The sequence below is a fragment of the Aquarana catesbeiana genome, linkage group LG01 (assembly GCF_042186555.1).
Source record: "Aquarana catesbeiana isolate 2022-GZ linkage group LG01, ASM4218655v1, whole genome shotgun sequence".
Classification (NCBI taxonomy): domain Eukaryota; kingdom Metazoa; phylum Chordata; class Amphibia; order Anura; family Ranidae; genus Aquarana; species Aquarana catesbeiana.
The window spans coordinates 215,235,511-215,261,335 of NC_133324.1; the positions used below are offsets into that span (position 1 = coordinate 215,235,511).

The 25,825-nt window shown below is 42.5% G+C and overlaps 1 protein-coding gene across 2 annotated transcripts in view; it reads left to right on the forward strand.

Moving 5' to 3' along the window:
• The first annotated feature begins 1,044 nt into the window (after positions 1-1,044).
• Positions 1,045-25,825, forward strand: part of MEGF10 (multiple EGF like domains 10) — a 211,011-nt gene continuing 186,230 nt past the window's right edge. Inside the window, exon 1 of one of the 2 annotated variants that reach the window (XM_073624959.1) lies at positions 1,045-1,295. The gene's annotated coding sequence lies outside the window, so the exon portion shown is untranslated. The remainder of the gene's footprint in view (positions 1,296-25,825) is intronic. The other variant, XM_073624949.1, reaches the window with a different exon arrangement.

Genomic DNA, 25,825 nt, shown 5'->3' on the forward strand with positions numbered 1-25,825 from the left:
AGGATGCATTGTCATCTGCATGCAGATTGCAAGGTAATTTCTAGTTATTCCAGTGGCGCTTTGTGTATTTCTTCCAGATCTGTGCAGTAATCTAGCAAACATTTAAGAGAGAAGTACAGCCAAAGCTCGTTTCAGTTCATTCTGCACTCCTGTGACCTGTTTTCATCAGACAGTGGGCTGAAGCCCGCTGACGGCTGATGTCACAGAGCCAGTCCAGGCTCTGCCAAGATCACGACCATATGGATCAGAAACTGGCTCAGCCTCTCAGCGAACCACTCAGTGATGTGAGCGGGGGGGGGCAGAGCAGAGAGCCAGTCACCCATATGTAGAAGAATACATATTCGGTTTTTTTATATATATATTTTTTGGGATATGAATTATAGCAGAAAGTAAAAAATATTGTTTTTTCTTTTCAAAATTGGCGGTCTTTTTTTGTTTTTAGTGCACAAAATAAAAACCGCAAAGGTGATCAAATACCACCAAAAAAGCTCTATTTGTGGGGAAAAAAGGACGTCAATTTTGTTTGGGTACAACGTCGCATAACCGCGCAATTGTCCGTTAAAATAACGCAGTGCCGCAATACAAAAAACGGCCTGGTCATTAAGGGGTTAAATCCTTGAAGACATTAGTTTTTTTGTTTTTTGGATAATTATTATTGCAAAAAGTAAAAAAAATTGTTTCTTTTTTCAAAATTTCCGGTCTTTTTTTGTTTATAACGCAAAATACCACCAAAAGAAAGCTCTATTTGTGGGAAAAAACAGACGTCGATTTTGTTTGGGTACAATGTCGCACGACTGCGCAATTGTTAGTTAAATAGACGCAGTGCCGTATTGCAAAAAATGACCTGGTCATTAAGGGGGCAACTTCTTCCAGTGCTTAAGTGGTTAAGCTATGCTATACTTCAGGCTAGTAGTTTGTGGTCAGTGCCCAGAAATCCTAGAACAAGCAAAGCTTGCAGTCTCCAATGGCAGACAATAGGGGAAGAAGAAGCGATCCCATAGCCAGCTCTGACAATGGCAGGGCCCCGCCCCCTCCCGCAGACTCTGAGCTGTGAATGGGGGATGCAGTGACAGCAGTCAGAGGAGACACTGAGCCAGGCTGAGCTCTGGAGGGCTGCACAATACATCGCCACTGCCTAGGATCAGCAGGAGACAAGCCAGCAACAGGACCCACCTACCTCCTCTAGGCATTGCATTGCCTAAACTATTATGATTGAGAGTTGATGAAAATTCTGAGAACTTTTGTGGGATCTTCAGGATCCAGAGGAAGGGAGGAGAGTCATCAGAATCATCCAGGTAAGACTCATAGAAAGTAGGAGAAAGTTTCCTGAGCAGGCTGGGATAAATCCAGGAGTGAGATCTTGTATTGTGCATGCCCTATGATCATAGAATCTTCTTATTAGAGAGTAATAAACCTGATTGGGGTGTATTGTGGATTGCAGAAACTTGTGATGCTGTAGTTCTAGGAGTGATCCATAGACTTGTATTCACTCTTCTATCTGGATGATTGGCACTTACCTCTATTGGTAATGATTACTGATGTGCTGACATACCTCTTCTGCTAATGTGATGCATTGATTGGTGTGAATGTGATAGATGAGTCTCCCTTGGCTCACTCAGCTACAATTCTTAACCCACATCCATGTAAAGATTGGTGGGCTGTAGATAAGAATGGGGGATTAACAAAGATTGGCGCAGGGAGAAAAAACGCTCTGATTTCCATATGCACACTTATTTAGCATTTTATGTGTTCAATTATTAAAGTGTTGTAAAGTTGTTGCCTGCTAGCGGTGTACTGTCCGTCCACAGACCTCTCCCTCCTCGCCGTCCGCCCCTGCTTGCTTTGCTAATTTTACAACTCTGGTAATGGTGCACATTTTATAACAATTCTTTATTTCGAACATTGGCAAAGGTGCTTATTTCATTTGGCGCATGCTATCGGACATTAACAGGAACTGTCTCATATCACTTTTAGGGCTCATTCGCACAGATGACCAGAGGGGGCGTAAAAATGGCGAATGAACTGTTGCATTCGGTGGCGGTATTGTCCACCCAGTGAGACATGGAGCAGAATTTTTGCTGTGGCTTGTGTAGAACCTTGTATGGCCCCCCCGTTGCAGCTTAAGGGGTGTAGAATCTGCACCCCTTAAGCTACAACGGGGGTGGGGGGGCATACAGGGTTGTACACATACGGTGGCAAAAAATTCTGCTCCACGTCTCACTGGGTGGACAATACCGCCACCGAACGCAACCCATTCAAGTGCATAGGGCCACGCTGCAACTGGTGCAAATTTCTCAGGGTTAAAACAGGTGGTGAGGAGGTGAATTATCATCTCTCAGACGCCTGTCAACTACCCTCTGAAAAGTGATCCACTGTGGAGGGGCAGCGATAGCAAATGCGAATAAGCCCTTAAACTGTCCACACACTTTACAAACAGATTATTCTTTACAATTGGATTCTTCTTCTTTAGGGACAATTTACACTTTACAACCTGAGTGTACTGTCTTTGTACAATCAACTTTAGATTTACCAAAACGATGTACTATGGGGACCTACCTAAGGTAGCCAGTCCATTTGTATCCAGACCTTTGTACTACATAGTTGTTAGAGGATCTAAAAGAGATTGTACAATCAGATTGTCACGTGTGTGCTGAGCTTTAAAGTGATTTGGTGTGGCTGGTGCAACAACACACAGAACCGGTGTAACGGCATTGTTGATTTGGCGCATGGAAAATGCACCTATATTTATAACACAATCCCCCATAAAGTCTGATGGAACGCCACTTTGAGAGCAGAAAGGATGAACGTTGGTTACTGTTGTGTGAAGAGCTTCTTTTGTGTGGCTGGTTTACTTTTGTGGCTCCTCTGTGCTGTGATCATCAAAGATCGGATTGTGCTCCTTGCATGCAGACATCATTGGAAGTAGATTGGTATGTAAGAAGAGAAGACAACCATTTGAATGTGAGTTTTGTGAGTAGTCGATACAAATTAACATTGGTGAAATGAATATTCTGTAAGATCCAGATCCCTGCTGGGAGAGGTGCAATGATCAGCTTTTACTGTACTTTGGATGGGTTTTGCCCTCTTTTGATTATTTGCCTCTTTTATAATTATTCTCTATATTTACAGACATTGCTGTTTACTCACACACACAAAAAAAAAATATATTAATCAGTAAGCGGTAAACTGCTGATAGAAAAGGACTTCTGACTGGTTGCTTAGAAATGAGTAAATATTTAACGATTTTTCTCCACCTAAAGTACATGCGCAGCGTATGCAAGACAATTGTAAACTATGACAATAATATAACATAATAACAAAATATTGGTGGGATCACTAAGGCTTTGTTCACAAATTGCTTTAAAATCATAGTTAAACGTGCAATGCGCAACTGGGTGCCATCATTCTTAATGGCACCCCAAGCACAGTGCGATTTTGCTGTAATTGTCGTACGACAGAATCGCGTGGAAATCGTGGCAAATGTACCTTTAAAAATTGCGTGAACATCATTGCTCAGAAAGGAGCAGGAGCTTCTTTTGGGCAATAAATGCACATAGGGCAGCCCCATTGAAGTGAATTGACTACCTTATGCGCAGAAACGCATGTAAATTGCACTTAAAAAATCGTGAGCAGGAACGCTTGTTCCCAGATGTGCATGGGGACTAAAGGATCTGATTGCACAATCTCATAGTTACATAGTAGGTAAGGTCAAATAAAGACAATAGTCCATCCAGTTCAAGCTGTGAGTGTCAGTGTCGATAATCATTTCCCAAATCCCTGTATGCTGTGTTCTTTAAGATGGATGTCCAAGAGTCTCTTAAAAATATCTATACTCCCTGCTGACACCACCAATTGTGGAAGAGAGTTCCACATCCTTATTACCCTGACAGTGAAAATCACCCTGAGTAAACTTCTCCAATCTCACTGTGTGGCCCTGTGTCCTCTTACACTCCTCGAGACTCCCTGAGATCTTCTTGTGTATGGTGACCCTAAAGCTGGTCATAGATGGTTCGAATCTCGACCGGTTTAGCAGGGACCAAGATTCGAACCATGCACGGGCAGGCTGATTGACTTGAGTACAACCATCGTGTCGGATTTTTCATGGGATTATTGTCAGCGGCTATAACCACTTGCAATAATCAATAGCTTTGCGGGAGGCATTCAACAATCAGTGTAGATGGGGGAATTGAGTAATTTTCCTTCCTGCAGCTCTTGATTGCAAGAAAGTCACACCGACTATGGCCGGCTTAAATCGGAATGTTTTTTTTTTTTTTAGAATCATAATTACCAACTGTAGCTTGATGCAGCATCAGTCCAATGCATCTGTCCTCCGCCGGCTCTAACACTGAGAACCCAGCTCAAACACCACCGATCACTCAGTTCTCAGAGCTCTCTGCTCTGCTCCCCCGCGCTGGGCTGTGGGGGGGGGGACGGGGGCGGGAACGCCCGCCTCAGGCTCTCAGCAGCTCGTGGTGCCGGTCCAGACATGTGGGTGGTTCAATCTTTCCCGAGCCTTGACCAGCTCTGTGATGTCGGCCGACAGCAGACTTCAGCCCGCTGTCTGCTGTAAACGGGTCACAGGAGTGCAGAACGGACTGCACTCCTGTGATCCATGGAAGAAGTAAAGCCAAATGAGCTTTGGCTGTACTTTTCCTTTAAGAGTTTATTGTTAGTTACTTGGCTCTTATGCTGATCCTCTGGCTTCTGAGTCTCTAAGCCAGAACAAGTGTACCGATTGGGAAAGTCATAGAAAAGTCAGAAGTCTTTATCTACATGACTCAGAGAATTGAAGCAGGAAGGTCAGCACCACAGCCAGGCAAATAGTATTTTTAGAATAAGACATCAACAATGGCAGATTCATTTAGGAGCCATTCACATCAGCTGGTGTTATGCTGTGTATAACTTACACCCACTTGTGTGCATTGTGTGGGGGCATTGCAATGCTTTGTTACAAGTCATTGCACTGTTTACCATTTTGTTAACTTTATTGAAATGTCATAAAATTACATTTCATTCAACTTTATGCACTTTATTGTGTTGTAATGCAGTATAGTGCTTCACTGCATAAAATTGCATCCAGTCTGACTTTTTTCAGTGCACAACAATGCAGCACATTGGTGTAAACTGAAACAGTAACATAAGGCAAATTACTTTGTTTATGTGTTGGGACTGCATTGGTCAATACTGCCCATAGCAACCAAATGCATATGGCGTGAATGGGTCCCTTAACCACTTAAGGACCGAGCCTCTTTCTGAGATTTGTTGTTTACAAGTTAAAAACAGGGTTTTTTTGCTAGAAAACTACTTAGAACCCCCAAACAGTATACATTTTTTTCTAACACCCTAGAGAATAAAATGGCGGTTGTTGCAATACTTTCTGTCACACCGTATTTGCGCAGCGGTCTTACAAGTGCACTTAAAAAAAAAAAAAACTCATACAGTAGCTAAGTAAGCATCTATTGATGTGAAACGCGTTAGCTACTGCTACACACTGTTCCTGTGAGATGGCTTTTGTTGGATTTTAACGATTTACAAATAAAGATGTCTTTCTTCAGAGTGCTGCGGTCCAGGATTTCTTCATTTCCTATTCTGAATTTTTGGTGGGTGGTAAACTGAAGTACCTTTTGAAGTACATGTAGGCATCAAGTCATTGTTGTCTGTCATTTTGAGCTGCTGAGAAAATGATCAAACAGATTAGAAAACATGGTCTGATCACCATTGTTTTCCCCAAAGTAAGCGTTGTGTAAGTAAGTAAGTAAGTAGTGTTGGGTCTGCCTGTAGAATTCCTGTACCTACCTCCACATTCATCTCCACAGGCATATACACAAAACATTTGGTAGGGCCAGGCATTCAAATACGTTGCTTAAGGGCAGTCAGATGGGGCCTCTATTGGCTGCTTTAGGCTACCAATAACTGGCATCTAATTTTCCCACAATCATTTTATAATGGTATATTAAAACAGCATGAGGATTAAAAGTCTCAGGGTACCAGTGTTGGGCAAATATCAATGAGGAGGTTTAGATTTGTTTATCCGGTTCATCAAAATTTTCTATTGATACTTCAGAAATAAGCATGTGACTGCCATTCTGTTAATTTGTAAGCCAACTAAAAAATCTTTCACGAAACCTCACTCCAAAAAAGAAAAAACAATCGGCCCATTTTTTCATGCATTTTTTTGTGCGTTTTCACAAATTTTTATCGTTTGTGTTTTGGCCAATGCCAAGCAATATTTCCTGTGACATCATTAGGCATTATTGTCCTTTGAGCTTCCTGCTTCCTCTGTTTGTTTTTACCTATGTAGTTTCACTGCAGTCTTGTGTCATGGCCGCTGTGTCAATGTTTATGGCAGGCGTAGCAGTTACCACCTTCATTTAAAATGAAGAAGGGGATAAAACATCTCAATCCTCAAACAGTTCATGGGCAATTCCCTCCAATGCCATATGACGCTTGTTGTGATCTTTGCGTTGGTGGTGGATGGGATCATACATCAATGGCCTCCCTCTGACCAGGCGGTGGATAAAGGCCTCGATATTTAGCATTCTGCAGCCTTGTCTCTCTATCCTCTCTGCAGCCTATGTAGAGTAGAAGCTGCTGGGGGAGGGGGGGGGGGTGTTTTTATTCCAAAAGACGCATCAAAAACACAATAAAATGCATATACATTCATTTTTGATGCAATTTGAAGGGGCCAAAATTGCACCAGGTCGCACCAAAAGAAGCATTTTCAAAAACAGACTAGGAAAAATTGGACAGGTACCAGGCACTATAGGCGAAGTTGCAAGACTTACGAAAAAAAATCACACGGGCCCATGTGTATGGGTAGCTTATAGCAAATGGTAAATCTGTGTAACTTTATTTAGGCATAACAAGTAAACGGACAATCGTTCTGTATACGCTGGATGAGCTGACTGGACTTTGTGTTTACACCTGCTGGCTGACAGCTGGAGATTCTTCCATGGAAAGCCTCCAACTGACCGGCCACATTTCTGTCTTTTTTTTCTATTTTGGCAAAAACATGCAAAGTTTTGAGCAAGACATGGAAAGTGAATGAGAAACACCCACTGTGGGGAAGCAGGTGTAAAAGACATTAGGTTTCCTTTGGCTGTGTAATTAGTGTCATAGCAGGAGCTACTAGGAGGGAGTAGTAATAGTAGAACATTGCAGGGGAGGAACCAAATGTCTACAATAAAGAAGGCAGATATAGAACGTTCTCTTGACCCTTGAAATGAGCTCTCAACATGATGTGACACTCATATCAGCTGCCTCCTGCTGCCACAAGATAAACTTTACCTCATGTTATCATCACCTCATACCAAATGTCTTCGTTTAAATCCAATTTTCATTGTGTACACACTATAGAATGTGAGATCAGTCTGCTATAGTGGCTGATTGTGCCCCTTGAATGTCTTATATTCTGTCTGTGGTATCCAAACTATGGCCCGGGGGCCGGATGTGACCCTTTGCTTGCCTTTCTCTGGCCCTTGGGGTCATAGATGTGTGCAGCATATTGCATTAGGGCAGTGGTTCTCAACTCCTGTCCTCAGGACCCACTAACAGTCCAGGTTTGCAAGATAACTGAAATACATCACAGGAGATATCATTTGCTGCTCAGTGATTACAGTATTCTAGTCTGCATCTCCCCAAGATAATACTTAAAATCTGGCCTGTTGGTGGGTCCTGAGGACTGGAGTTGAGAGCCACTGCATTAGGGTGTTAACCCCAAAGCTCAAACACACATGAGCAGTAGAGCAGTGGATGGTGTCAGTAGAGATTAAATTGGTGTCCATAGTTTTTGTTTTTATCATTTTATTTTGTTATTATTTATTACAATTTTATTATTTTTTATTTAATTTTTACAATTTGTTACGAGCTCCATTAAGGGGCTTTGGTGAAATAGCAGAGAAAGGGACTGAGGACAGATTCCCCAGTTCCTTGCTCTGTAGCCTCAGCTGCCTCAGTGGTAGGGGTGTTTAGCAGGGGGAATCTGCGTCTCACAGGGTGATAAGGGTGTGCCCAGACACCCCCTTTGTGCACGTACTATTCCACCAGCTGAGACCATCGATGGGACACCATTCCTCCCACTGACACCATTCATAGGGCATCACTCCTTTCACTGACACCACCGATGGGGCACTATTCCTCCCACTGACACCATCGATGGGGTATTTTTCCTCCTGCTGACATCATAGATGGGGCACCATTCCTCCCACTGACACCACCCATGGGACACTGTTCCTCCCACTGACACCACAGATGGGGCACTATTCCCCCCACTGACACCATCGATGGGGTACTATTCCTTCCACTGACACCATCGATGGGATACTTTTCCTCCTGCTGACATTATAAATAGGGCACCATTCCTCCCACTGACACCACCCATGGGACACTATTCCTTCCACTGACACCACAGATGGGACACTATTCCTCCCACTGACACCACGGATGGGGCATTATTCCTCCCACTGACACCATTGGTGGGGCACTATTCCTCCCACTGACACCATCGATGGGGTACTATTCTTTCCACTGACACCATCGATGGGGCACTCTTCCTCCTACTGACACCATTTACGGGGCACTCTTCCTCCTACTGACACCATTGATAGGGCACTATTCCTTCCACTGACACAAACAACGGGGCTCTCTTCCTCCTACTGACACCATCGATAAGGCACTATTCCTTCCACCGACACAAACAATGGGGCTCTCTTCCTCCTAATGACACCATTGATGGGGCACTATTCCTTCCACTGACACAAACAATGGGACACTCTTCCCCCTACTGACACCATCGATGGGGCGCTAGTCCTCCCAATAAAACCAATGATGTAGCATTGTCTGTGCCCACTGGGCACAGTCTGGTCCCTCTAAAGCCTGAAGGACAGTAAACTGGTCCTTTGTGTAGAAGGTCTGGAAACCCCTGCTCTACGTCAAGAAGGAACTAGGGATGTCACACTTCGATTATACGATGTGCCTGCCAAATGTCAGCAAGCCATGTGTTCCCTTTATTTGTTGTCATTTCTGCTTTGTTATTCTCCATACCATTATGTGTTGTCAAATCATGCTTTATTTTTAAATACTGAAATATTATTTTTTAAATAGCTTTGATAGCTTTTACTTTAAAGCCCAATTTTGGGCACATGAAAAATGATCCCTTGTAGTAGGAAAGGGCAAACACAGCCCTCGAATGGGTGTACGCTGTAGTACGCCTTTGTAAACCAGGCCAAAAAGATCATTGGCACCATGGTGCTGGTTGTACCAAGTGGAGTTAGCTCTGGAACTATGCAGGCACCATCAGAGGGGAGGTCAACCAGGCATAGCTCAAGGTTCTCTAGTTGAGAATGGCTGCTCTAAAATATATCCTTTTTTTTAGGTTCATAAGTCACCTACAGTTGAACAGTATAGTCATGTGATGATGGTGGGGTGAATTAAAAACCATTATGTGCCATGCTATGTTTCATTTTAGGGCCTGAAAACTCTTTCAGGGTACCTTACGTGAGCTATGATGTAACTACTTTACACCATTTGTACATTGATCTTATTTTCCATGGGGAATCATTCATTTGATGTCTCCACTGCTGTAAGTAATTTTCTGTTGTCAGGGAGGGGTGCTTTGTGGCTGAAAGTGCTAAGCCTGATCTCTGGGAATATAGAAATGATTGTACAATGTTTCTTTGAGGAGAAACACTTTGGGCTTCATTTAATAACAGAGTGCAAAGGGAAATAACCACATCAACTAATTAGATTTTAGCTGCAACTAAGAGCTGATACCTGATTGGTTACTGTAGCTGGTCTTTATTAAAGTGTTTGAAAACCTCAGACATGAAATATGAACAAAGCATATGTCTCTATAGAGTGTACTTGTCTCAATTAAAAGCACTAAGTGTCATTTCTATCTGGTGCTTCGCTCCTCTGCTATCAGTATGAGTCACTTCTGACAAGTTTTCCTGAAGAGGTAAAAAGGTGACAGGGAAGGGAGCTCTAGCCTGTGATTGACAGCCTTAGCTTTGTTCCTGTGTGCTGTGTGAAGGGGGTTGTTCCCTTCCCTCCAATCATCTCTCAGCTCTCTTCACTGAACTCCCTGGAACAGTGGTCTCCAAATTGCGGCCTGGGGGCCAGATGCGGCCCTTTGCCTGCTTTTATCCGGCCCTTGGGGCACTATTTTGATAGTTATTAATATCAACAATGGGGCATAATTCCCCCCCACTGACACCAATGAAGGGGTAGAGTTCCTCCCAATGACACCAAAGATGGGGCACAATTCCTCCAAATGATTGCTCAGTTCTCAGCCTTAGAGCTGGCGAGGGACGGATACAGCATTGGATCCCAAACTTCTCTTTTAAAATGTACGTTCAACTTCAGTAACATTTCCCAAAAAGCCACATACCAGCACTCCTTTTTCAAATGCTGCACCTGCCCCCAATACACATGTAGCTGTGGGAGTATTTCTCTGCAAAAACCACTGGCCCCTCGATCTCCATCAATCCTGCCATTTGTAGAACACTACAATTGTGCACCCCCAGAAAATTCTCAAGGCCGTTCATCTCGATCTCTAGCTGCAGTGGCTGAGCTTGGCTAGAAAGAGAAAGAGCCCGCTGCGCATGCGTGCAGTTCCAACAACCCGGAGGAGCTGCTAGGGTTGCACAATTCGTGCTGTTGTCACCGCATTTGCGCAGGTCCCGGGCTGCCACATGAGAGGCGACCGGCTGGTTTAACGTATGTTTTAACCAATTTTTTGTAAGTGCAAATATTTTTTATAATAAACTTCATGTTGGAGATTTTACATTACGGAAGCCTTATCTCTTCTTTTTGGAACTTCATCTGACTGGGTCCTCCTTTGAGCGGCGGGGGCCTTCAAACTTAGTTCCACTGGAGGATTGAAGGCCTTGGCTGGGTAAAATAGCCACAAGCGGGATAGACCTTCTGTAATAGAAGATCAAAAGAGCTGGTAAGCGGCAAATTTATAAGGTAGAGGTTTTTCCTTTGGAATTCACACTCTATTCTGGTGATTAGTAGTGCACCGTGGGACTGTTTCTTACATCACTCTATGGACTTTTTTTGTTTGCAGTATTGCTGTCTGCAATTATATGTCACAATTTAGCGCAACTTTACTTTAGAATATTGAATTTTACTGTGTGTGTCTCACAGAATAAGTTGCTGCTGCGAGTTCATTACTTGGGTTTATTTTGGATTGCGCAGTACACACTATATACAGGGATGCACAATTGTAGTGTCCAGCCCATCGCATTGCATGAATCTATCCACGGCCGCTGTAGACACCCTCTATTCAGGAGTCTGGCCCCTTTTCGGGTGCTGGGTGTATGAATTATAGCGGCGGGGGGGGGGTTTGAAGCACCTGATTAGAGCCATAGGCTCTAATATGCGTCAAAAAAAGGTGACCTGCAAGCGCAATCCATTGCGCTCACATTGCACCCAGGTGTGTTAGCAAAGCAAATTAATATTTAGTTTGCTAACACAGAACCGGCTCTCAGCCAATCAGGAGGCCTGGATGTAATACCGGGCACCTGATTGGCTGAAGGCACAGGCGCTCTCATTGGTGCCAAGGAATACAGGAAGAAGACACACCAAGGGAGTCAGAGGACACACAGGAGCCATCGCCATGCTACCGTCCCACAGCTCGCCACCTGTCCCACTGCCTGACCCACCACTGCAATGGGGTAAGTGCTGGGCAGACAGCGGGCAGTGAGACACAAAGGCTGCATATGATGGGCACAGTTGGCTGCATGTGATGGGCACAGAGTTTGCATATGATGGGCACAGTGGCTTCATATGATGGGCACAGGTGGCTGCATATGATGGGCACAGTGGCTGCATATGATGGGCACAGTAGCTGCATATGATGGGCACAAGTGGCTGCATATAATGGGCACAAGTGGCTGCATATGATGGGCACAAGACCCTGCATATGATGGACACTGTTGGCTGCATATTATGGGCACAGTTGGCTGCATATGATGGGCAGAGTGGCTGCATTTGCTGGGCACAGAGTCTGCATGTGATGGGCACAGTTGGCTGCATATTATGGGCACAGGTGGCTGCATATGATGGGCACAGTGAGGCTGCAATTAATGTTTTTGTTTCAGTATTTTTCAGAATTTTTCAGTTTGTTTGTGCAACCCCCCCCCCCCAAAAAAAAAAAAAAATTTAAACACCAGCTGCCAACTGCCTATAGGGGGAGATTTACTAAAACTGGAGCACACAGGATCTGGTGAAGCTCTGCATGGTAACCAACCAGCTTCCAGCTTATCAAAGGTTAATTGAACAAGTGGAAGGTAGAAGCTGGTTGGTTACTATGCTCAGGTGCACCAGATTTTGTGTGCTCCGGTTTTAGTAAATCTCCCTCACACTGTCACATACATACTATAAGTACAGTTCCATGGATCAGAGGTAGCACATCATGTCAGATTGCTCAGCAGTCTTCTGTAACCCATTTTTTTTTTTCATAAAGGTTACAAAGAGTTCATAGTGTTACCTTCTACTGTAGTGACCATCCTCCAATATTATCTGTTCCTATTCTTATGTGTAAGCCTAGATTTAATGGAGAAGCATTCAGCCTGGCTTTCACACACTTGGAGATTATCTGGAAATGGCAGTAGCAAATTTTGATTTACTTAGCATGTAATTGTTAAAGAATGTCATTTTTTTAACTTTTGAAAATAAATGGAATTTAATAATTGGATAGTCCATAATGTTCTTCCATCCGGATCATTTTACAAGTAAATTAGTCATGATTTCGAAGGAGATTCGGTGCTCCCTGCTTTATACATTAACCTGTGAAAGCATGACATTTAGGAGCAGCCATGCATGCTCTTCCAATCTGAGCCTATATTTGCTTTCTCAGCAGTCACTTTGAAAAGTATACCTGTTAAATCAGCTTTTCCACTAAACACGAGCACTGCTAAATAATGTAAATGTCTGGCAATATAGGATACAGTTCTTCACACAGATCATACAATATCAGCTCTAAGGCTGGCCTAGCAGAAACATTCATGTCACCTACACTACTGGACAAAGGTTATAGGCAGTTGTGAAAAAATGCTCTAAATTAACAATGCTTTCAGAAATAGAAGCATTAATAGTTTATTTTTTATCAATTAACAAAATGGAAAATAAATGAACAGAAGAGTAACCCAAATCTATTAGATATTTGGTGTGGACACCCTTTGCTTTCAAAACAGCGTCAATTCTTCTAGGTACACTTGCACATGGTTTTTAAAGGAATTTGGCATGGCTGTTCCAAACATCTTGAAGAACTAACCACAGATCTTCTGTGAAAGTAGGCTGAGTCAAACCCTTCTGTCTCTTCGTGTAATCCCAGACAGGCTCCTTGATGTTGAGATCAAGGCTCTGTGGGGGCCAAACCATCACTTCCAGGATTCCTTGTTCTTTTTTATGCTGAAGATAGTTCTTAGTGACATTGACTATATGTTTGGGGTCGTTATCCTGCTACAGAATAAATTTGGGGCCAATCACATGCCTCCTTGATGGTATGGCATGATGCATAAGTATCTGCCTGTATTTCTTAGCATTGAGGACACCACTGATCCTGACCAAATCTCCAACTTCATTTTTAGAAATGCAGCCCAAAACTTGCAAGGAACCTCTACCATGCTTCACTGTTTCCTGCAGACACTCATTTTTGTACCACTCTCCAGCCCTTCGACGAACAAACTGCCTCCTGCTACAACCAAATATTTCACATTTTGACTCATCAGTCCAGATCACTTGCTGCCATTTTTCTGCACCCCAGTTCCTATGTTTTTGTGTATAGTTGAGTCGTTTAGCCTTGTTTCTATGATGGATGGCCACAATTCTTCCATGAAGACCACTTCTTACCAGACTTCACCAGACAGTAGATGGGTGTACTCGGGTCCCACTGGTTTCTGGCAGTTCTGTGGTGATGACATTGCTCCACATCTTCCGATGTCAAAGGGAAGTAAGCATGATGTGTCTGTTCTGCTGCATTAAAGTAGAACTATAGGCCCTCTCCGCTTCTCACAAGACCTCATGCACTCTAGCATGAGGTCTAGTGAATTCCCCACAGAAACATAATTTCCTGCTTGTGTGATTGGCTCACTGATTTTCCCAGAAGTCTTCACTAAGATACAAGTCAGATTTCAGGCATCCCCTGCAACAAAAACTTAATGTTTGGTGAGATATTCCCAATAGGAATCACATCTAAAGGAGTGTAGATCCAACAGTTTTCCTCATTAGAGCCCTGCAGGTGCAGAAACTGATTGATAACTATGAAACCACTCCCATTAGATTCACTTACCACATACAGGCCACAGGGCACAGACAAACACACAGGGATTTCTTCAGAATAACAAAAGGTAGGAATACAAACATGGAGTTAAGCACAATGCCAGCCTAAGCCATTTTTGGGGGGATGTGCTGAGGGAGAGCAAATACTTCTGTCAAGGTTTTATTGCTGTGCATGATTCAACTGGGGAGATGTCACCTCACTTCTTGTCCCAGGACATCATTGATCCATATCATATAATCTTTACTAAAGTGATCATATGACAGTAAGTACTAATACAACATCATAGGACCACGCAGGACCCCGTTATCACTCTATTTTGATACCCGTTGGCTATTAACCAACTGATTGTTTCTGCAGCACCCAGGCTTTTCCCTGATAGGAGTGTGATGGTGATATGATCAGTGATCTCCTCAATTAGAATGGACAAATGGTTACATTTATTTGCTAATTCTCTCTAGTGTTCCCATGTATTGTTACATTGTATCTTGTTACGAAGACATATGTATTTCTCGGGTTCCCCAGCTCCATAATATGGCATTTTACTACTGCTCACTGTAAAAGAATGATCGTTTTTGGCCCAACACAACAAAAGTACATGCAGATTCACTGGTTGAATGACTTTAGAAATTGTAACTATTTACCTGTAAATATCAATACTGTAGTTATATTCTTTGAATTTAGCACCATGTTTTACAGAATTATGCCCCGTACACACGGTCGGACATTGATCGGACATTCCGACAACAAAATCCTAGGATTTTTTCAGACGGATGTTGGCTCAAACTTGTCTTACATACACACGGTCACATAAAGTTGTCGGAAAATCCGATCATTCTGAACGCGGTGACGTAAAACACGTACGTCGGGACTATAAACGGGGCAGTAGCCAATAGCTTTTGTCTCTTTATTTATTCTGAGCATGCTTGGCACTTTGTGCGTCGGATTTGTGTACACACGATCGGAAATTCCCACAACGGATTTTGTTGTCGGAAAATGTTATAGCCTGCTCTCAAAGTTTGTGTGTCGGAAAATCCAATGGAAAATGTGTGATGGAGCCCACACACGATCGGAATTTCCGACAACAAGGTCCTATCACACATTTTCCGTCTGAAAATCCGACCGTGTGTACAGGGCATTATGCTTTTGAATTTGACTAAACAGCATTTCTTCACTAGACAAATGTAAGTAATATAAGTATTTAAAGTGGAACTTCACTCTCCCAATCACCATTGATTGATTGTTTTTAATCCTCATTCTGCTAGCTTTAGTAAATAGATAGGAAAGTATAGCATATTTGCTGGTTTTAAACTTTTTTTTTTCTCCATTTCTACAGTTACTTCCTGGTTTCTTGCCTTGGCAAATGATGTCATACATCCCAGGAATCTTCAGGAGGGGAGGAGAGGAGTAGGGGTTTTCTCAGCTAAGCACACTCACCTGCACACATTTTTGAGCTAAGGCCAGATGGATTCCAGGAAGGAATTGCTACATTAATTATTTGCCCTTACTAAAGATGGTTATGGCCAGAAATGCTAGGGGGTATTTTTCAAAGTAATTTCTCAACAAAATAAAGCATAGAGACATGGATGGATGGTGAACTTTGCTTTGAATATTAAAAATGAATTAAATAGTGTTTTTGGTTTGTGGTGCTCAGATACAGTGAAGATCCTCTTAAAAATTTGTCAAAATCCTAAGATAGTATTCCAGAAATATGTTATTTATGGAGGGATAGTAGGTGGTAATGCCACACTCCTTTGTGCTCCTGGTCTTCTAATGTACGGTAGTTCAAGTCCTGCTGTAGCCTGATGTCTGTATACTTGTCATACTGACAGTCATCACATATAAAGTGTGCATAGGTCAAAGTGCAGCACAAGGATTCTGAATTTAGATCAGTGCATTTAGTTTACAAAATGATGGATTAGGGCCACAGTGGCACATCAGACACCCAACTCTGCACACTCTCCCCAGATAAAACTTTATGTTGGTATTTTCCTTTAAATACCAAATTGTTATCCAGCCAGTTGATTATCTATGATTGTACCCCTTAAATACAGGCGGTAAAATATATATCTTACTATGAATGTGCTGAATGCACAGTTTTTCCTTAAGCGTTTCTTATTGAGCCTCAATGGCCAACAATGGATGGACAATACAATTGAAGTGACAGCTGTATAAAAGAAGTATCATTAATGGTTGGCTGACAAGGTTGCTTATATATAGGGCTATAGTTTAAGCTAGCCTGGGGGGCTTACAAGTAGCCCAGTATGCCTTATTTAATAGGTCACAAAATATGTTTAACATATGTTTTGGAGTATTTCTGTGTGATTCTTCACTGATTTGTGCCTCTTATAGAGATTGTGAAAAAAAAAATGTAGCGATTGTTAAAGTTGACCTGTACGCAGATGTTAAAAAACACCATTTAATTCAGCTATGTATTAAAAAAATGTAAAAGTATTTTTACATAAGTACCTGAATCATTCTTGATATTAGCCTCCTCTAATCTCCTGCACAGCATCACACTTGGAGGGAGAGATCAACACTTCAACTAATTAAGGTGTAATTACTTGACATAGTGGGGTTGATTTACTAAAACTGGAGAGTACAAAATCTGGTGCAGCTCTGCATAGAAACCAATCAGCTTCCAGGTTTTTTTTTTTGTTAATGCTTAACTAAACAAGCTGAAGTTAGAAGCTGTTTTTGCACTCTCCAGTTTTAGTAAGTTAACCCCAGTGTTTTTGGTCTAAAAATCTGAGCATGCTTACAGGAGGAGAGAGCATAGTGTGCTAGTACTGCTTTGCTGTCCAGTTACAGGCTGGGTCAGGTCTCTAATCAGACTGTATTGCTTGCATGTTAGCCTGCAGAGAGGTGATGGCTTGGCTGTGTCTGGTAGGTGTGCTTGAATCACGAGATGAAACAGATCACATATATATATATATATATATATATATATATATATATATATATATATGTGTACTTTAGTTATGCATTTAGCTGTTTGCTTGAAGTTTACCTTTTTTTTACTTTAGGCCTCATACACATTTTTTAAAGTGGGAAAAAATGATTATTTGGTTTATTAGCTTCTTAGTGTTGTAACAGAAACAAAAATACACCTATGTGAATGCTGCATTAGACATAGTTTATCAGCATCTAAAGTGACAACCTGCACTGCAAAAGAGCTATCGCTCTGAATCTTATTGCGTCATTTAGGGAAACACAGACAGTTCTTTTTACAGTTAGTTTGAGCGTCCCATAAAACTGTCTGCAGCAACAGCTGCTAGATTCAAATTCACACTGGAAAATAACAGATGGACCTCTGACAATCTGAATATGATTGGCTACAAAATAAAAGCAGTTCTTAGTTTAGAGTCTGTAATAAAAGAGAGCATTTCTTTCCATGTATCTATTTATCCAAAAAAAATAAAAAATACTACAGTTATCACAGCTATCCAGCCACTGCCTATAGTTTACATGGCTAAAGGTACAATTCAATCACAACTCTAGAGTGGATACACAGCTTATTGGTACATTAGGTTTCAGTGTCAAGAATTTTGCATACAATGTGTGTGTGTGTGTGTGTGTGGGGGGGCTATTTACTAAAACTGGTGCCCACAGGATCTGCAGCAGCATAGTAACCAATCAGTGTCTAACTTTAGTTTGTTCAATTAAGCTTTGACAATAAAACCTATAATGTGATTGGTTACTATGCATAGCTGCACCACATTCTGTGTGCAGCAGTATTGGTAAATCCCCCCCATTGTGTTTAGAGCCTCAGAAAAAGTAAAAAAAAAGAACTTGCTGCCATACATGGCATGACCCCTAAACTTAATTTTACCATTATGCTTACCCCATCAAATACCCCCTCACCACCTGGACCCTACAACTTTCAGGATAAGAAACAAATTTAAAATAGCCTTCCCCTAAAGCATACAAAATTTCAGTGCCAGGGTACACTGCAAGGTTTACACCCTTCACATTGGCTTTGACTTATTTGAGGCCAGCAAATATCTTTGCAAAGGTTCCACCCTTACCCACTCTTACTCACCTTGCCAGTGGACCCCTACCACTCCTTCCTCCGTCAGAACCAGTGACAATATCCAGTACTTCCTGGCATGGCGGGACATGTGACCTCCTCCTATGTGACAGTGCTCGGGTCTAGCATCCAGTATTATCATGATCCCTAAATTTAACCTATTTATAATAGATAGTAAAAACTACCAACCTGCGCAAATGAAAGCTGGTTAAACTAGTATAGATTAAGGAGCAGCACGTTATAATGGTGATGAAAAATGAAAAACAATAATTACTGTATTTATTGGCGTATAACACTCACTTTTTCACCATGAAAATCGGGTGCAAATAGCGTGTGCGTGTTATACGCCAATACTTCAATTTTAGCTGCCTCGGAGGGGACAGGGAGGGGGGCGGGACGAGCGCTGTCAGATTACATACAGTGAGAATCTCCTGTTTACTTGGCGGCCTCTGTAATAAGAAGTCCCTTCTCCTGGGCCGCCATTGGACCACTGTTCTGTCTATCATAGGAGATTCTCACTGTATGTAATCTGTTGGCGCTCATCCTGCCCCCCTCCCTGTCCTCTCTAGGCTGCAGATTGACATTGATCAGGCTGCACTGATGTCAATGGTGAGGCTGCTGCATTGATGGCAATGGTGAGGCTGCATTGATGTGGACTGATGAGGCTGCATTGATGGAAATAGTGAGGCTGCAGATGGGCACTGACCCTTATTTTGCTTCAAAGCTCCTTATTTGAAATTTAAGTTTTTTTCCTAAAACTCCCCTCTTAAAATGAATATGCGTGTTATACGCCTGTGCGTGTTATACGCCGATAAATACGGTAATTGCAAACCGCGCTCCCTGTAAAGTGCAAGTGCAGATGACACACTCTAATGTGGGATTAGAGTCAGATGTCAGAACGCACTGACGAAACCGGTCAAACGTACCGAACGTGACACGCCATTTCCGTTCGCAACGTAGTTTGTTTATTTATCTGCACAAACCCACACGTGGGTGATGTGGTTTTTAGCTTGTTTTTGGCCTGTCCAATACATTTTGATATAAATTTTGACATACTTCACAATGGGAGTTCATTCATCTTTTCCCCATACATGGCACTAATGGTCTTTAATGACCCATCTCTATCCGGGAGTTTGTTTGCATGCATCTAAGCAGCTACAGTGTTACCTGAGTTACCTGAGTTCCAGCACCTGAACAAAGCCGTGATCGTGTGGAGCTTCCTTGGCTGTTCTTGAAGCGTTCTTTGACTCCTGTCATGGGAGTCACCACAATCTGGTGAGTAGGCTGTGTGGCCGGTGATGGTGGTGGATTACTGTTGTCTGATGCCTTGCTGAACCCCAGGAGGATTCATCCAGGAGTCTGATTTCAGCATTATTTGAACACTTTTTTTAATTTAATTTTTTTGAATATAATTTTTGAATTTAATTTTTTGAACGTATTTTGAATTCGAACTGTTGATTTCACTTGTTTTGTTTTTGATTTTTAATTTTGATGTTTGATTATTCATTGTTTTCACTTAGGTGATATTTACCTATGAGTATCACTATTGACACCATTTATACGACATTTACTTTGTTTACATTAGAGTGTGTCATCTGCACTTGCACTTTACAGGGAGCGCGGTTTGCAATTAATTATTGTTTTTCATCCTAAATTTAACTTAACCCTTTTGCTTCCCATTTCACTTAACACCTCATCAATGGTACACACATCATCCAACCCACTTTCTGAGGGTCCAGGCTGTAATAAACACGCCAAAAAAAAATAAAGGCAGAAAGTGGAGGTTTTGAGGCGATAGCATCAGGGAGGAAAGCACATCAACCTTGTAATAGCAATACAAACAATAGTTATTTTGACAACCTAATATAAGCCTACTTTAATAATCTCCTTTAATGCTGTGAGTGCTGCCTGTCTTCTGTCCATCACAGTGTCCCTGCATACTTTGCAGCTTCTTCTCTGATGTTTTCTTTCAATTTCTATGGACTACATATCCCATGGTACCTTTCTGCCTGCAAGCAGTGATTCCTATATTGGCTACGCCTCCTAATAATCCTCCTCTCAGCACCTCTCTAGTTCAAAAGGCAGGATCTGTGAAACGCGTGACACAGCAGTGCCTACTGACAAGGCATAGTGAATATGTCACAGACTTCAACAAAGTAAATGTGTGGAAATCTTCACAAGTAAGGTTACAAACCTCAAGATTATTCAGATTAATAGGAGTAGTTATACTTACCTGCTCAATGGTATTGCACAGAGAGGTCTCTTCCTTTTCCTGGGGGGTCCCCTGCTGGCACTCTCTACCCCTCCTCTTCTGCGAGTGCTCCCATAGCAAGCCAGCCGCTATGTGGGCATGCTCCCGAGTCAGCCTGTGTGCATCCATAGACACACACAGCACGGCTCAGCCACGCTCCCGCCTCACAGGATTTGATTGGCAGCAGCAGAAGCCAATGGCTCTTTACAGGCCTATGTGCCCTGTAAAAGCAGGGAGAGAGGAAAGAGCCACTGCAGACAGGCACAGCGCTAGATCAAGAAAGGACTCAGGTAAGTATTTATGGTGGTGGGGGGACAGTTACATCAGAGAATGCATTAAGGTAACAAATGTCTTGCCTTTAGAACCACTTTAATCCTCGCCCCTGTCATTCAACTGTAAATGCTAGAATTTCTTTGGACAGTAGAGGCACTACACGTGACAGTTAAATGGCAGTAACAGAGTAGTAATCTGCTGTTGGTAAGCAATCAGGGCTAATGTCTAGCCTGGAATCACTAAATACAATCCCCAAGCTCTACTGCTGGTAATGCTATCCAAGACTGAATATTGGCGCCCGTGGCTGGGATGTGCAGTCCCTCAATACTTTTAACGTTGATAGATATAACCACTTGCTGACCAGGCCTTTTCTGGAACTTTTTGTTTACAAGTTTAAATCAGTATTTTTTGATAGAAAATTGCTTAGAACCCCAAACATATATATATTTTTTTAGCAGAGACCCCAGAGAATAAAATGGCGATCGTTGCAATATTTTATGTCACACTGTATTTGCGCAGCGGTTTTTCAATTTTTTTGGGAAAAAATACACTTTAATGAATAAACACAATAGTTACCCCAATTTTTTTTTGTATAATGTGATAGCTGATGTTATGCCGAGTAAATAGATTCCTAACATGTCATACTTTAAAATTGCTCATGGAATGGCGACAAACTACAGTACGTAAAATCTCTAAAAGTGACGCTTTCAATTTTTTTACAGGTTACCTGTTTAGAGTTACAGAGGACATGTTGCACTAGAATTATTGCTCTTGCTCTAACAAATGCGACAAAACCTCCTATTTGTGGTTTGAACACTGTTTACATATGCGGGCGTGACTTACATATGCGTCCTTTTTATTTTATTTTTTATTTTTACACTGTCCCTTTTATTTAATTTTTTTTAGATCACTTTTATTCCTATTACAGGCAATGTAAACATCCCTTGTAATAGAAATAAGCATGGCAGGTCAAAAAGACCCCACATCTCTCATTTACCTTTAAAAGCAAAAGAAAAAAAAAATGTTTTTTACATTTTGACTTTAAAAAAAATAATTTGTTCATGCCGAGAACTGGTCGTTACAAGAGGTCGCTGTGACGTTAGAAGAGGTTGCTCTGGTCCTCCAAGGCCATAGAGACGAGTGGGGGCCATCTTGCCCTCACTCTACTTCCTGCCCAGCGAATGGCTGCATCGGATCGCTTCCAGGCTCTGGTAAGCTCGGAAACAAACGGGAAGCGGCAAGAAAAGGGGGGGCACCTCTCCCATCGCCTCTAAAAGTGATCCTGTGGCAAATCCAATGCCCACAATAAAAAATGATATCGGAGTTATGGCAGCTAGCTGCTGCCATAAGCCCGGTATGTAACGTCAAAGTAATGAAGTATATTTACTGTGGGTGGTCGGCAACCGGATAAACTGGCAATTCGGTGGTCTTTATTGGCTACACAAGTACATCCAATAAAACAGTGCTAACGCGTTTTGCCTGCTGTGGCCTTATTCAGAGTATTGCATAGTTGCAGGCTTATATCCATCAACGTTAATGTCCACCCTGGGCCTAGGTTACCAGAGAGCTCCACATGGTCACTGGGATCAGTTTGCAGACTACAACAGGTACTTGCAGGCATCACAAGGACACTGCATTATTACCTTAGAAACTATTTAGGCCAGATCAGGTTCACTGATTCAAGTTTTCTTTGCACATTTGCAAAGTTCATCTTTCTTCTCATCATTAGCCATGCTAATCATTCCCATGCATTCCACCAAGTTCTGGTATTCACTGACGTGTCTGGAATTAAGCACCAGGCGTAAACTTTGATACAACACAGATGGAAATCGCTCTTTACACCAATGAGAATCCAGTACAGTGGCAAAACAGTGCTTATTGTATAAAAAAAACAGAACAAAAAATAACAGTTTTACCACAAGTGAATAAAAGCAAGAGACTCTTCTATCTTCTGTAAGCCAAGACTAAAAGCAAAGGCTTCTTTTTTTATGCATTTCTTAAAACCAGATAGTTACCGAGCTGTGCCAAGCAGTGTGGAAGGAGACAGCTCCCCTCTATTCATGTCATGATGCAAATCATTCTTGGGAGATCTCCACAGGAAAGGAATTCTCATTAGACCGCTGAGTTCAGTTATTGCTGCAGTGGATTTTAATTATCCATATAATTATATTCTGGTGCCTGCTCCAGCCCCTTTGTTTAAAACACTTCACACTGTTCTTATTTTTAACTAGAAACAAGTCCCCTCTACTTGAATACGTACCGTTTTATTACTGCTAAGAGCTGTAGATATTTTAAAACTTCAAATAATGGGCTACAGGGGTATTTGTCACAACAATGCTTAGGGGTTTGAGCGTGAAGTGGGATCAGATGCAAGAAAGCCATCCTTCCTTCATGTACTAATGTGGAAGTGGAAATATGATAACTTTTTTGGGAAGTAACCTAGATTATTTGTTATTTACACTATATTGTCAAAAGCATTAGGACGTCTGCCTTTACACACACATGAACTTCAATGGCATCCCAGTCTTAGTCCATAGTGTTCAATATTGATTTGGCCCAACTTTTGCAGCTGTAACGGCTTCAACTCTTCTGGGAAGGCTGTCCACAAGGTTTAGGAGTGTGTCTATGGGAATTTTTGACCATTCATCCATGTCTTTATGGACCTTGCTTTGTGCACTGGTGCACAGTCATGTTGGAACATGAAGGGGCCATCCCCAAACTGTTCTCACAAAGTTGATAGCATGAAATTGTCCAAAATGTCTTGGTATGCTAACGCCTTAAGAGTTCCCTTCACTGGAACTAAGGGGCCAAGCCCAACCCCTGAAAAACAACCCCACACCATAATTCCCCCTCCACCAAATGATTGTGACCAGTGCACAAAACAAGGTCCCATAGACACACTCCTAAACCTTGTGGACAGCCTTCCCAAAAGAGTTGAAGCTGGTATAGCTGCAAGGGTGGGCCAACTCAATATTGAACCCTACGGACTAATGCCACGTACACACGGTCGGATTTTCCGACGGAAAATGTGTGATAGGACCTTGTTGTCGGAAATTCCGACCATGTGTAGGCTCCATCACACATTTTCCATCGGATTTTCCGACACACAAAGTTTGAGAGCAGGCTATAAAATTTTCCGACAACAAAATCCGTTCCGTGTACACAAATCCGACGCACAAAGTGCCACGCATGCTCAGAATAAATAAAAAGATGAAAGCTATTGGATACTGCCCCGTTTATAGTCCCGACGTACGTGTTTTACGTCACCGCGTTCAGAAAGATTGGATTTTCCAACAACTTTGTGTGACCGTGTGTATACAAGACAAGTTTGAGCCAACATCCGTCGGAAAAAAAAAACGGAGTGCTTGCTCAAAGAAGCTCGTCTTTACTTATCACTGAAGAGAGTAAATGAATGGGGGCGGCACTCCAATCTCCTTTCTCTTTCTCTTACTTTTCTGGGTTATTTTATTCAAAACATCCACAGAGCAGCTACAGCCTTATTGTCTCCACCCGACACCACCGCCTCTTTGACACATTTCACCACAAAGGGCTTGATCATGACTGTATCCTGAGGAAGGTTTGAATAAAATAACCCAGAAAATCAGAGATTGGATTGCATCTCCCATTTAGTCTCTATTTACTCTTTAAAGAGGTTGTAACCCAAAAAACAAAACAGTTGCTGACCACGGTAATCATGGCTGCTTATCCATCTTACTGTGGTCAGTTTATGTGCCTCTGTCATTATGCTGTGTTTAGAGTCTCTCCCTATCCCCTCCCCTCCCTGCCAGTCACTTACTAGTGTGAGCCGATTTTCAAACCCACCGCTCCCCTCTTGCCGCTATTCCGTGTGGCAGTAAAGTTAGTGATCACAATTACTGCCAGCCCCTCTGACCGCCCAGCTGATGGCAGAGGGAAATGTCAGCCCCTCCTACTGTAGTCCTTAGATCGGGGAAGGAGAGTAGCGGGCAGTCAAGTGACTGCAAATCGGCTATGTAAAAAAAGATATTTAACTGCAGAATTTAAAAAAAACACATACAATGTGTAGTATGGCTTGTTATAAGGGGCTGGCAGTAATTGGGATCACTGACTTTACAACCACTTTAAAGTAGTACTATGAACATTAAAATTTTCTTGTATTCTTAAATGAGAAGTATGGCTAAAGCTCTTTTGGTTATACTTCTTCTATGGGTCATGGGAGTGCACTTAGTTCTGCATCCTCTGATCTAAGGCTGTTTTCACACTAAAAACGCCGGTCGGTAGCGGTAAAGTGCTGCTCGTTTTAGCTTTTCGGTCGCTAGCGGGGTGCTTTTAACCCCAAAAAAGGGGTTAAAAACTCCCGAGTTGCGGCGATTCGGAAGCGCTTTTCAGGCGCTTGGGAAGCGCTGCCCATTCATTGCAATGGACAGGTACATTTTGGGAGCACTGTATACAGCGCTCCCAAACCGCCCCAAAGATGCTTCTTGCAGGACTTATCCGAACGGTCCGCAAGCGCACCGCCCGGGTGTGAAAGCACCCATTGTAATGAATGGGAGGAAGTTTTCAGGTGCTTTACAGGTGCTATTTCTAGCACTAAAATGCCTGAAAGCTGCCTCAGTGTGAAAGAGGTCTAAAATCAGCCAACAGCGGGCTAAAGTCCACTGTTGGCTGATGTCACAGAGCCGGTCTAGGCTCCACAGGGATCTCGACAATAATGTTGGTATCCACCAAGATTCCTGGCAGTCAGCTGTCTCAGCCTTTCAGCACACCACTGAGAGCCTAAGCCACCCGCTCATGCTCCCTCCACAGTCCGACGCTCCAGTGAGCCTTGGAGGCGCAGAGCACAGAGCAGTGACTGATAGTCACTGCTCTGTGCTCATAGCAGACCTGAGCGATCAGTGGTCTTTGATTGCTCAGTTTTCAGTGTAGAGTGGCGGGAGACAGCTGCAGCATTAGATCGATAGATGAATTCACATAGGTGAATATGGTTTATTTTTTTTACAATACTGCA